At 44.2% G+C, this 13,635-nt stretch overlaps 1 pseudogene; it reads left to right on the top strand.

Annotated features, from left to right (window-relative positions):
- Positions 1-2,170, top strand: part of LOC112398014 (protein CEBPZOS-like) — a 6,262-nt pseudogene extending 4,092 nt beyond the window's left edge.
- The last annotated feature ends 11,465 nt before the right edge of the window (positions 2,171-13,635 follow it).

The following is a 13,635-nucleotide window of genomic DNA, read 5'->3' as shown; positions in this document are numbered from 1 at the left end:
TCTCCATAGTGGCTGTATCAATTTACATTCCCACCAACAGTGCAAGAAGGTTCCCTTTTCTCCACACCCTCTCTAGCATTTATTATTTGTAGATTTTCTTATGATGCCCATTCTAACCGATGTGAGGTGATACCTCATCATAGTTTTGATTTGCATTTTTCTAATCATTAGTGGTGTTGAGCAGCTTTTCATGTGCTTCTGGGCCATCAATATGTCTTCTTTGGAGAAATGTCTATTTAGATCTTCTGCCCATTTTTTGATTGGGTTGCTTGTCTCCCTTCCTGAAACTAACACAACATTGTAAATCAACTATAGTCCAATAAAATAAATTTTAAAAAAATAAAGATAATTTTATATTCACCCTTGGAAATGATCAATGAGAGATTGCTCTGATGGGATTCGATGCTCCCTCTAGATTGAGGGAGCAGCACATGCAAAGGCCCTGGGGTAGGAACATATGTGGTCTGTCCAGGGAGCAGCAGGAAGGCTGGTGCAGGTGGAGTCAAGGAGGTGAAAAGAGTGGTGAGAGATGGGGAGGGTGTGGACGTGGGCCACGGCAAGGAGAGGGGCCACTGCCCTTCGTGAAATAAATTTGGGTAGGTTTCTAGCAGGGGAATAACATCAGTTTTGCATTTACACAGGAGCCCTCTGGCTATGTCATGGAGGTGAAGCTGCAGAGCAGAAGCCAGAAGACTTGTGGGGTCACCGCCCCGCCCCTCCCCCGCCTCCCACCTCACCAGCATCCTTCTCACATGTAACTTCCCTTGGTCTCGGAAGAAGGTACGGGTTTGAACTAAAGCGTCAGCTCAGCCCTCAGAAGAAACGTGTTTCCATGAGGCTGCACCATGGTCCTCAACCAGGGTGGCTGTGCCCCCAGGAAACATTCAGAAATATCTGGAGAGACTTTTGGTTGTCCCGATGGGGGCGGGGGGAGGAGTTCTGCTGGCATCTGGTGGGTAGAAACCAGGGATGCTGCTCAACACCCTACAGTGCATGGGACGGGCTGCCACAGCAGGGAACGATTCCGTTCAAAATGGCAATAGTGCCCAGGCCGAGGGTCTTCTTGCCCTTTATTTGAGGTTCGTGTGTGTGCATGTGTGCCTCTGTATGTGTGTGTGTGATGACATCGTCCATATATACCTTACATGGCATGTCTGCATCCCAGCTCCACCAACTGGCTGTGTGCCCTCAGGCCAGTTACTTAACTCTCTGGGCCTGGGTCGCCACATTTTTAAATCAGGGATCATCAAATTACCTGCCTCACATGGTTGTTGGGAAGTGTAGTTAATATGGAAAGTGCTTGTAAACAGGTCCTGGCCCAGAGAGGGTATTCAACAAGTGGCAATCATTAGTTACCATCACTTTTCTCAATATTGATCTAGTCAGGAGATAGGTGTTACTAGCTTGGCTCTAAGGATGCTGGGGATCTTGTAGTGTCCTACTTGGTAGGACAGGGGCAGCCATGCGTCCCACTAGGGGGAGGACTTGCGGCCAGACCACCATGGGAGTGGGGGGATCCTGACCCTACTGGGAAGATGGATCACATGACATGTAGTCTAAGGAGAGCACGGCAGTCAACAGCTGAGGCTCAGGAATTAGCGCTTCTATCTTAAATCTGGGTTCTGCTCCTCCCTGGCATTTGGACCTCCAATAACAAGTTAACTCCCCTGTGCCTCAGTTTCCCCATGGGGAATGAAGGCCTATCCTAGTGTCAACCCACTAGAGCTGCTATAAAGATCAAAGTGAGGGACTTCCCTGGTGGTCCAATGGTTAAGAATCTGAGCTCCCAGTGCAGGGGGCCCGGGTTCGATCCCTGGTTAGGGAACTAGGTCCTGCATGCCACAAGGAAAACCCAGCGCAGCCAAATAAATAAATAAATATTATTTTAAAAAATCAAAGTGAGTGGCAGGGGTGGTGTCTGCCAGCCCTTGGGCCCCAGGATGGACCCACTGGCAAAGAAGCTCTTTAAAGGAGTTTTAGTAGCTGAACTTGTAGACATTTTTTGGAGCATATTTTTTTTAAAAAGATGAACACAAGGCAAGATTTCAGGCAAAACACGAGCAAGAAATTCCCCTTCATCTTGGAAGTTTATTACAAATCCAGTGAACACTCTGGAATGTATGGGATCAGAGAGCAAGATCCAGAAAAGTGGCTGAACAGCAAAAATTAGGAACTTGCCATCAATTAAAGTTTCATATTTCATAGTATCAGGCAGGAATAAAATTCCAAAGTTGACATGAATATTTAAAGTTAACTGTAAACTTTAAGTCGGGGGGGCGGTTTTAATTAAATTTAATTTATTTTTTGGCCACACAGCCTGTGGGATCTTAGTTCCCCGACCAGGGGTGGAACCCGCATCCCCTGCATTGGAAGTGAGGGGTCTTTTTTTTTTAATTTATTTATTGGCTGCGTTGGGTCTTCGTTGCTGCATGGGGACTTTCTCTAGTTGCGGTGAGCAGGGGCTACTCTTGGTTGCCGTGCACAGGCTTCTCATTGAGGTGGCTTCTCTTGTTGCAGAGCATGGGATCTAGGCACTCGGGCTTCAGTAGTTGCAGCACATGGGCTCAGTAGTTGTGGCTCGCGGGCTTCAGTAGTTGTGGCTCGTGGGCTTCAGTAGTTGTGGCATGCAGGCTCTACAGCACAGGCTCAGTAGTTATGGCGCACGGGCCTAGCTGCTCCACGGCATGTGGGATCTTCCCAGACCAGGGATCAAAGCCGTGTCCCCTGTATTGCCAGGTGAATTCTTAACCACTGCGCCACCCGGGGAGTCCCGGAAGTGTGGAGTCTTAACCACTGGACCGCCAGGGAAGTCCCTAGAGGTTTCATTCTTTGGACTAACTGTGAAGAAACTGATGGAAGGTTTGTATATTATGTTGTAAATAGAGTTTTGTTTACCACTCAAAATAAAGTGGTTCTCCTTAAAAAAATAAAACCTCCCTTGTAATTCTGAATATATAAACCTTTCAAAATGGATAAAATAGTGAAACATCTATTTTTAATATTTATTACATTGTTTTCTTTTCCATTGTAGTTTATTACAAGATATTGAATATAGTTCCCTGCATTATACAGTAAGACCTTATTGTTTATCTAATTTATCCCCCACCTCCTTTCCCCTTTGGTACCATGGGTTTGTTTTCTATGTCTGTGAGTCTGTTTCTGTTTTGTAAATAAGTTCATTAATATTTATCACATTTTAACTCACACATTTAAAATAACATTATCTAAAAATATATGAACTAGAAATATTGCTTTTATCCATTTTCACATTGCCTGAAACAATATTTAAACTCTACATCAATGTCTCTGGTAATACTAGAGCCATTTTGGAGTAAAATTCGTCATAAAGTTCAAAAAAACAAAAAGATCCAAGTTCAGTAAGACATCTAAAGCACACAACACACGTTAGCTATTATTATTTTTGTTGTTGTTGTTAATGAGCTGACTTTGAAGACAGGGTAAGGACGAGGCAGGTACATACAAGCGTTAAATGGAAGGAGAAACACAGCTTCGGGGATTCAGAGCACAGAGTGGGAGGTTCAGTGAGCCGGTGTCTTAGGACTGAGGTGAACACATATTGTCAAATAGCCAGCCAGAAATACCATCCTGACGGACAGTCCCACAGTGGCTGGGTTTCGCTGACCCACCCAACCCCCGATATTTTCATCCTCCTGACCCTTTGCTCATGCTATCGGGACAACTGGATGTCGCAGGAGTTGTGTGCAATTTTCTCTAAATACGAAGAATGATGCCTGCATTTTATAGGTTTACATTTCTGTCAGGATTCACCTGTTGGTCTCCATAGTCTAGATTTCACTTGAGATACCCGGGTTTTTTTATAATTTCTAATATATTGCATAATTATTTATTTTAGTATCAATTATATGCACGTGATTCCAGAACGTTTTTTGCTTTTTAAGCACAACTTTTTTTTTAAGGAGTGGCTGTATTAGTTTGCATAGGCTGCCATAACAAAGCACCAAAGGGTGGCTTCAACAATAGAAATTTATTCCCTCGCAGTTCTGGAGGCCAGAAGACTGAGATCAAGGTTTCAACATGGTTGGTCTCCTGAGACCTTGCTCTTTAGATTGCAGACAATTATCTTCTCCCTGTGTCCTCACATGGTCATCCCTCTGTGTGCGTCTGTGTCCAAATCTCCTCCTCTTATAAGGACACTAGTCATATTGGATTAGGGCCCCATGACCTCATTTTACTTTAATTCCCTCTGTAAAGACCCCATCTCCAAACGCAGTCACGTTCTGAGGTCCTGGGGTTAGAGCTTCAGCTTCTGAATTTAGGGGAGACACAACTGGAGCTACAACAGCCCAGAACCAAGGTGGGCGAGTAGTTGTAAGATGAGGCTGGAGAGCTTGGTAAGACCACACCTGGAGAGATATTTTAGGCCATGGCCGGTGTCTTGAATTTCACCCTGAGTGCGGTCGGGAGCCCCCAAGGACATCAGGCAAGGGAGAGCCATGGTCAGACTTGTGTCTAAGCACCATGGCTCCAACTGCCGGTGGGGCACCGGGGCTGGACTGGAGGCCACAGGTGACCATGGGGGAATCCAGGCATGGAAACTGGACATGGCTGGGGTCAGCAGGGTGGGCGGGCCTGGGCAGAGAGGACTGAGATTTGGACCCAAGTTACCAGGCTTGGAAGTACATGCTGTCAACTGCATCCATCCCCCTAGAGAGATGAAACACAGCACATAAGACTGCCGCCCTGCTCTTGACCATCTGTGTCCAAAAGCCTTTTCCTTTCTCAGGCCCTGCCCATTGGATGTGTTTCTCTCTACTTGGATAGGTTTTCAAGTAACTCCGTGAGGTTCTTTTTTTTTTTTTGTACTTTAAAAAATCGTGTTTGTTGTAGAAACTTTAGAAAATGCAGATGAAAATAAAGAAATAAAAACTACCTATAATCCCCAGCAGGCACAGAATCTGTTTCCAGTCCTTATTTTTCTGTTTTGTTTTTGTTTGTTTTTGCTCCTTCCCAACCACCTCTCCCTGCTTTTTAAAAATTCAGATACAGTTGATTTACCATATTATATAAGTTTCAGGTGTAAAATGTAGTGATTCACAATTTTTAAAGGTTATACTCCATTTCCAGTTATTATAAAATATTGGCTATATTCCCCGTGTTGTACGATATATCCTCCTAGTTTTTTGTTTTGTACATAGTATTGGTAGTTTGTACCTGTTAATCCCCTACCCCATCTTGTCCCTCTCCGCTTCCTTCTCCCCACTCCGCTAGTTTGTTCTATCTGTGAGCCTGTTTCTTTTTTTGTTATATTCATACGTTTGTTTTATATTTCAGATCCCACATATGAGTGATATCATAGTGTTTCTTATTTCAGTAAATCCGTGCTAGTCTCATGACGCCCTCTGCTGGCCATTCTGTTCATCGTGTGTTAATGGTTTCTCCCGAGCCATCCAGCCCCCGGGGGGCCGGCACCAGCGTCCTGGGTCTCTTAAGCCCTTGAAATGTGGCTGGTGCGAATTGACATGTGCCATAACGTATAACACACACTAGATTTCCAAGACTGCACGAGAAAAATAATGTGAGATAGCATGTTAACAATGGTAGTTTTTTTAAGCATCCATAATTTTCTATATATTCAGAAACATGGACTATATTGTATTAACATTTTTTTTTTTTTGGCCACACCACGCAACTTGCGGGATCTTAGTTTCTGGACCAGGGATTGAACTCAGGCTTCGGCTGTGAAAGCTCTGAGTGCTAACCACTCGACCGCAAGGGAATTCCCAACAACGCTTTATACTGATTACATGTAATATTTTGAATATGTAGTTAACCCTTGAACAACACAGGGGTTAGGAGTGCTGACCCTCCGAGCACTGAAAAATTTGAGTATAGCGAATAGTCAGCCCTCCGAAGCCAGAGTTCCTCCACATCTGTGGTTCCGCCTCTGCAGAGGTGTAGTACTGTCCTATTTACTCTTTTTTATTGTTGTTTTTTTTTTTTTTTTTTTTTTTTTTGCGGGCGCAGCCGCTCCCCGGCATGTGGGATCCTCCCGGACTGGGGCACAAACCCGTGACCCCTGCATCGGCAGGCGGACTCCCAACCACTGCCCCACCAGGGAAGCCCTGTCCTATTTACTCTTGAAAAAAGTCTATGTGCAGGTCAGCTGTACTGGGTTAAATAAGAGCTGGCCTTAAAATTGATTTCACCTGTTCCTTTTCTATTTTTTTTCATGAGGATGCTAGGAAACTTTAAGTTATGTATGTGACTCACGTTATATTTCTTTATTTCTCATTGGTCTGGACTATTATAAATGTATGTGTATCTACCAGGGTCTCTCAGCCTTGGTACTTCTGGCATTCGGGGCCAAATCGTTCTTTGCCGTGCGGGCCATCCACGTGTGCTGTAGGATGTTGAGCAGTGTCCTTAGATGTCAGCAGCCTCACCCCTTCAGTTATGACAACCAAAAACGCCTCCAGACATTGACAAGTTGTCCCCCGAGGAGCAAAATCACCCTCAGTTAAGAACCATTGACATATATTTTTAATTTATAAATATATATTTTTATATATAAAAATATATCTATACTATATATTGAGTTTATATACATAAAACACAGCTGACCCTTGAACAACACAGGTTTGAACTGCGTGGGTCCATTTCTCTCTGGATGTTTTTCAGTAGTAGCTACTACAGTACTACATGATCTGTGGTCAGTTGGATCTGTGGATACCGAGGAACCACATATATGGAGGGCTGACTCTAAGTTATATGCAGATTTTTGACTGCATGGAGAAGCAGCACCTCTAACCCCCTGCATTGTTCAAGGGCCAACTGTATTTTGATTATTAATTATTTATTATATATATTGAAATGTGTACATATATTTATGAAGTGAAAAAATATATATGAAATGCAACTACACATGACACTTCCTGAGCCCCCATTACTTGCAAGCTCTGTGTTCAGTGCTTATGTGATTTTCTCTTTCAATCCTCACAAGGACCCCAGAGGATGGGCAGTATTATTACTGCCATTTTGCAGATGAGGAAAGTGAGGCACAGAGAGGTTAAGTGACCGGCCCTGGCGTGCACAGCTAATTGACCTGGATTCAAATTCAGGCATACCATTGTGAGAGTGTGCCCCACACCCATGGGCTGACCTCTAAGAATCCAGGATCTCCAAGTATCGTACAGCAATGTGACTATAGTTATAACACTGTGTGGTACACTTGAAATTTTACCCTAAGAGGGTAAATCGTTGTGTTCTCACCACACACAGAAGAAGAAGAAGAAGAAGAGGAGGAGAGGAGGAGGAGGAGCAGGAGGAGGAGGGGGAGGATGAGGAGGAAGAAGAAGAAGAGGAAGAGGAAGAAGAAGAAGAAGGAGAAGGAGAGGAGGGCAAGGGGGAGGGGGGGAGAAGGTGAAGGAAGGAAGGAGAAAGAAAGAAAGAGAAAGCAAGGAAGAAAGAAAGCAAGAAATGAAGGAAAGGAAAAGAAAAAAACAGTAACTGTGAGGTGGTGGATATGTTAATTAACTTGACTGTGATGGTTATTTCCCAATACATACTTGCATCAAATCATCATGTTGTACAACTTAAATGTATACATTTTAATTTGTCAATTATACTGCAATAAAGCTCAAACAAACAAACAAAAAGACCCCAGGATCTCCATCGGGGTGGTAAACGAGCCCACCCATCGCTGTCCTGGGATCTGAGCCCTCTTGGTGGGAAGGAGTGTGAAGGAGGAGGAGCCAGGGTTACAACTTTTTTTTTTTTGCGGTACGCGGGCCTCTCACTGTTGTGGCCTCTCCCGTTGCGGAGCACAGGCTCCGGACGCGCAGGCTTAGCGGCCATGGCTCACGGGCCCAACCGCTCCGCGGCATGTGGGATCTTCCCGGACCGGGGCACGAACCCGTGTCCGCTGCATCGGCAGGCGGACTCTCAACCACTGCGCCACCAGGGAAGCCCCAGGATTACAACTTTTACCCCCTCGGGGGCCATAAGAATCCAGAAACGATGCTCCATTCCAGTCATCTCCTATGAGACTGTGGTATAACAGGAAAGCACAGAGTCATCCATCCATTTGTCCGCCCAAGTCTGGTTATCTGCGCCGCAGACCTCCTGTGGGCCAGGCGCTGCCCAAGACTCTGAGGGTCCCCAGGTCACTAGGGTAGCACAGCTCTGCTCACAGAGATCCTGTGACCCTGCACAGGAGAGAGGACAGTACTGCGCAAGCACAGACAAAACAAGGCCGCAGACACAGCTCATTTGGAGAAAATATGACAGGTGGAAAATGATTGGGGTGTGATTCTGGAAGATTCTAGAAACATTTTCTTCTAAGCTAGAACCTCATGAACTGTGAAGCTTGTCTCCATTGTGGAAGAGGGGTCCAGAGTGGGGGGTGGGGGAGAAGCCACTTGCTCAGAACCCTCTTCTCAGTATCCCCCCACATGGACCCTCCCTTGGAGTCCAGGGGAGGGTTTGAATACGCACGTACACACCGTCTGACTGCTGCGCCTGGAAAATTCCAAGCTCCGTGGCCCCACCTGCTCCCGTCGCAGCCCCCTCCTCTTCCCTGGCTGGCTGCGGTTTCCATAACAACGGATGTCGCCAGCCGACAGCTCTTGCGGCTGATAACCAGCCACCTGGTGGGGGGTGAGGGGAAGGGGAGGATGGGGCAAGGTCTCCCCATTGGTAGTCTGCTCACGACTTTAATGCAATTAAAGTGCATCTTCAGACAGGGGGTCTTTGCAGAAGAGAGGTGGGGGGAGTTTATGCCGCTGTTAGAAATCCCAAGCCGCCCGAAAGCCAGCGATACCATCAACCCCAGCTGCTCTCCAACGTGTTCATTCATTCGTTAAACCTCTTATTTATTCCACAGATATTGATTGGATTAAATAGATGATGAACATAGATAATTCTATTGACACATTAATTCTATACCTAGCTTAAGCTCCAGGTTTTGTTCTAGGGATACGGTGGAGGATGAAGAAAAAGCCCCAGTGCCTCCTTTAATGATGTTTAGGGCTGCATCTTAGATGCGGTGGTACGAACGTGGAAATAATATATCGTATGATGGCAGGCATTAAGTTCCAGGAAGACAAAGCTACCAGTATTATTTTCAAGTTAGTTTTTTTTTCTTTTTAATGGTAACACATTTTATTATTTTTTAAATCCCAAACTCCTAATTTATCCCTCCCCCACTTTCCCCTTTGGTAACCATAAATTTGTTTTCTATGTCTGTGAATCTTCTGTTTTGTAAATAAGTTCATTTGTATCATTTTTTAAGGTTCCACAATAAGTGATAGCGTATGACATTTGTCTCTGACTTACTTCACTTAGTATGATAATCTCTAGGTCCATCCATGTTGCTGCAAATGGCATTATTTCATTCTTTTTTATGGCTAAGTAGTATTCCATTGCATATATGGACCACATCTTCTTTATCCATTCATCTTCGATGGACATTTAGGTTGCTTCAATGATAGTACATTTTAAATGGTGGTTACATATTAACTCTGTGGACTTAATAATCTTATGGGAAATATTGTGTAGTGAAAATTCGACCTTCCCGCCAGTCCCAAGCCACCCTGTACCCTTCGTAGGATGTGGAACATCATCTTTAATGAGTCATTGTAAGCACATCACATTGAAAGAACCCCCCTTTAAAAACAGAATAGTAACTTTTGCACCCATTTTTCTGCAACTTGCTATTTCCTGCTTAATGTGAAGACAGCAAATCTTGGTGGCTAAAAGCATGGATTGAACCCAGCTGTCTACATTTGACTCCCAGCTTCTTCACTTGTTACCGTGGGGCTCTGGGCTTCACCTCTTGGGACCTCCGTTTCCCCAGTTCTAAAACAGGGATTGTGGTGAGAGTTGAAAGAAAAGCAGCCGGAGTGGTGCCTGTAATATCCATACACACATTAAATAAAATAGATAACTCTTGGAGATCTTTCTATGCCAGGACTTCAGCAGATTACTCATTTTTCATACAAAGTATCCCACTGTATGGCTGTCCCACAATATCTAACCATGGGTTTTGAGGTTGTGTCCACTCCTCTGTTATAACTAACGATGCGGCGGAGAATTCCCATACACCCGTGCTATTACAGGCGTGTACAAGTGCATCTATGCAATATACTTCTGGAAGCGGAATTGCTGGGTCAAAGGATACAAGCTTTCAGATTTTGCACTGATAATGCCAAATCGCCCACCATAAAGATCGTGCCCATTTACCAGCCCAACGACAATGTATAAGTATTGAAGCGGCACTGAAATTCTGGGAGAATTCAACACAGAAACATGGTTTTCCAATTTCTCTTGAAAATTCAGAAGATCTAGCATCGAGACTGGGCTCGATGTCACCCGTACAAGCCATTGGATGGTGTCTGGTAGCAGCTGCACGCCTCAACCAAACACACTTTCTCCCCTTTGCCACACTCCTCACCACCCCCTGTATGTCCAGACTCTGTCAGTGTCCGGCTTGTACTGTGCTTGAGGCGACAGTTCGCTTTCATAGGAGGTTTACTCTGCATCCTTGCGAACACCGAGGCCAGACTGAGAAAATCACCTACTTTAAGAAAATGCCGTACAGTGAGTCCTTGTTGGTTATCCATTTAAAATATAGCAGCATGTACATGTCGATCCGAAACTCCCTAACAATCCCTCCCCCACCATCCTTACCCCCTGGTAACCATAAGTTCGTTCTCTAAGTCCGTGAGTGTTTCTGTTTTGTAAATAAGTTCATTTGTATAGTTTTTTTTTCGATTCCACATATAAGTGATATCATATGATATTTGTCTTTCTCTGTCTGACTTACTTCACCAGCCATGTTGCTGCAAATGGCGTTACTTCAGATAGTCACTTATTTAATTTATTTTTTAAATTAATTTTTATTGGAATATAGTTGCTTTACAATGCTGCATTAGTTTTTACTGTACAGCAAAATGAATCAGCCATACATACATATATATATATATATATATATATATATATATATATATATATATTCCCTCCCTTTTGGATTTCCTTCCCATTCAGGTCACCACAGTGCATTAAGTAGAGTTCCCTGTGCTATGCCGTATGTTCTCATTAGTTACCTATTTTATACATCGTATCAATAGGATAATCACTTATTTTAAAATAAAGGAGGGACTTCCCTGGTGGCTCAGTGGTTAAGAATCTGCCTTCCAGTGCAGGGGACGCAGGTTTCATCCCTGGTCGGGGAACTAAGATCCCACATGCTGCAGGGCAACTGATCCCACTCACCTCAACTAGAGAGCCTGTATGCCGCAAACTACAGAGCCCACGCACTCTGGAGCCTGCGTGCCACAACTAGAGAGAAGCCCACGGGCCACAACCAAGACCCAACGCAGCCAAAAATAAATAAATAAAATATATTTTTAAAATAAAATAAAGGAGTGGAAGAGAGGAGGATGTATCTTTACAGAAATGAAAAATAGTCTGAATTGTATAACATGCACAAGCCCCAGCCCATCTTCTTCCCTTCCATAACCTGTGTCACCCTCGTGAGAGTTCAAGTTGGGGAACTTTGGATTTCAGAATTGTCTGGGGGCTTGGGAGTGGGCTCCTCTTCCTGATAAGTGATGCCCCCAAAGGCTGCTCTGCCATTCCACCTCTCCCTTCTCTCAGTTCTAGGATCAGACAGCGAGGTCTCCTCCTGCCTGAACACTAATGCCAGCCTTGCCAGTGTCCCCCAGCCCACCTTCCTTAACGGTTTAGCCCTCCACAAAAGCATCCTCTGTCTTCCTCTCCACTTCCTAGGTCATTCTGCCTTTCAGAAATCTTTTCTCCCTCCACACAATGCATTGATGCTTCCATACATTCATAAATATTGATACATGAAACACGTTGTACGTGCAGGCACTGTGATGGGCTGGGGGTGCAGGAGGAGACCAAGAAAGACAGTTTCCTTTCCCACAGAATGGAACTCACTCTGTAGTGAGCGGGGAAAGATAATTAAAAAAAGAAAGAAGGGTTGGGGGGGCAATGGGGAGATGTTGGTCAAAGGTTTGAAAGTTTCAGTTATGCAGGATGAGTTAAGTCCTGGAGATCTAATGTACAGCATGGAGACTATAGCTAATACTACCATATAAGTATGCAAATTGTATACTTGACTTTTGCTAAGAGTGATCCTAAATGTCCTCACCACAGATACACACAGAGTTGTAACTGTGAGGTAATGGATGTGTCAACAACTTGATTGTGGTAATCATTTCCCAACATATACATATATCAAAACATCATGTAATGTAATTATACCTCAATAAAGCTGTTGGGGGGGAAGAAATGAAGAAGGTAATTTGGGGTGCTGAGATGACCTGCATAAAGTAAAGCAGGATAGTAACTAGAAGGTGGGTGCAGGGAGCAGGGGGTGAGTTCTTTTGCTTTCGTTGGTCTGGAGGGCAGCCCAGAACTCTGTATATTTAATTATTTCTCTCCCCCCCCCCCCCCTTTCTGATGCAGGTGAATTCTGGAACAGAGTTTTAAAAAATCCTGGCTACACCACGAGAGGCACGGTGCCAAGCGATTTACAAGCAGCATCTATTCTAATCCACACCACAATCCAAGGATCCAGAAAAAATACATATATTTTCCCACTTCAGAAGAGAAAACTGTCTCAGAAAGGTGACATCACTTTCCCATGATCCCATATTTTTATTCAACTCCCCCCCGCAAATATTTATTGAGAACAAATTCTCATGGCAGGCTGAGATTGTAACACACACAGTCTGGAAAGTTCCATCCTCTAAGGGGCTCTCAGCGTCCTCCGCATCGCCTCGCCATCTGCAGTTTCCATGGCAACAGGGCCTGCCTGCATCACTGAGACCCCGTGAATGCTCTTAAGGACCAGCGCAGAGTAATGGATACCAGAACTGTCGAGCTGGAGAAGGGCGAGGTCTGGGGGAGGGCACAGGTCTTCTGAATCCCTACGTGGGATTTGGGCGCATCTTTTGGTAACATCACAATTTTAAATGAGCACCTTTTAAATGATGTTTTTGCAAAAGGGGTGGGGGAACCTGCAGACACCAGCAGAAATCAGAGGTGTCTGTTCCGCAACAGCCTTTGTTCTCGCCAATAATCAGTTATTTGACTGATTCATTCATTCAACAGATGTTTATAGAGTGATTACTGTTTTCCAAACACTGTCCTAAGTGGTGGGCATCTAAAACAGATATAGTCTTCGTTCTCATGAAAGTTGGCATCCTATTTGAAGACATAGTAAATACAAATATATATGTAAATACAAGCACATATTTATATATAAATAATATATGTAAATATAATATATAATAAGTATATATACATACATATATATGACACACATATGTGTATATGTATGTTAAAATCTATGATAGTATTACATTCTCTGGAGAATAAAATATTGGGATAAGGCACAGAGAGTGACAGGTCAGGGACTATTTTAGGTGGGGGTGGGATCGGGGAATTTACAAGAATAGGTAGATCAGATATCTCTGTGCACAGGTTGATAGACTCTGCACCTGCATTTTCCTCCAAACCCCAAATCCAAGCTATTCTCCTGGGACAATTTTGGACCACTCCCCCGCCACCGCCCTGCTAATATTAAAAATTCCTGGGACTTCCCTGGTGACACAGCGGTTAATAATC

Source organism: Neophocaena asiaeorientalis, unplaced genomic scaffold (genome assembly GCF_003031525.2).
Source record: "Neophocaena asiaeorientalis asiaeorientalis breed wild unplaced genomic scaffold, Neophocaena_asiaeorientalis_V1.1 scaffold582, whole genome shotgun sequence".
NCBI classification, from domain to species: Eukaryota; Metazoa; Chordata; class Mammalia; order Artiodactyla; family Phocoenidae; genus Neophocaena; species Neophocaena asiaeorientalis.
This window is presented reverse-complemented; position numbering and strand designations above follow the sequence as displayed.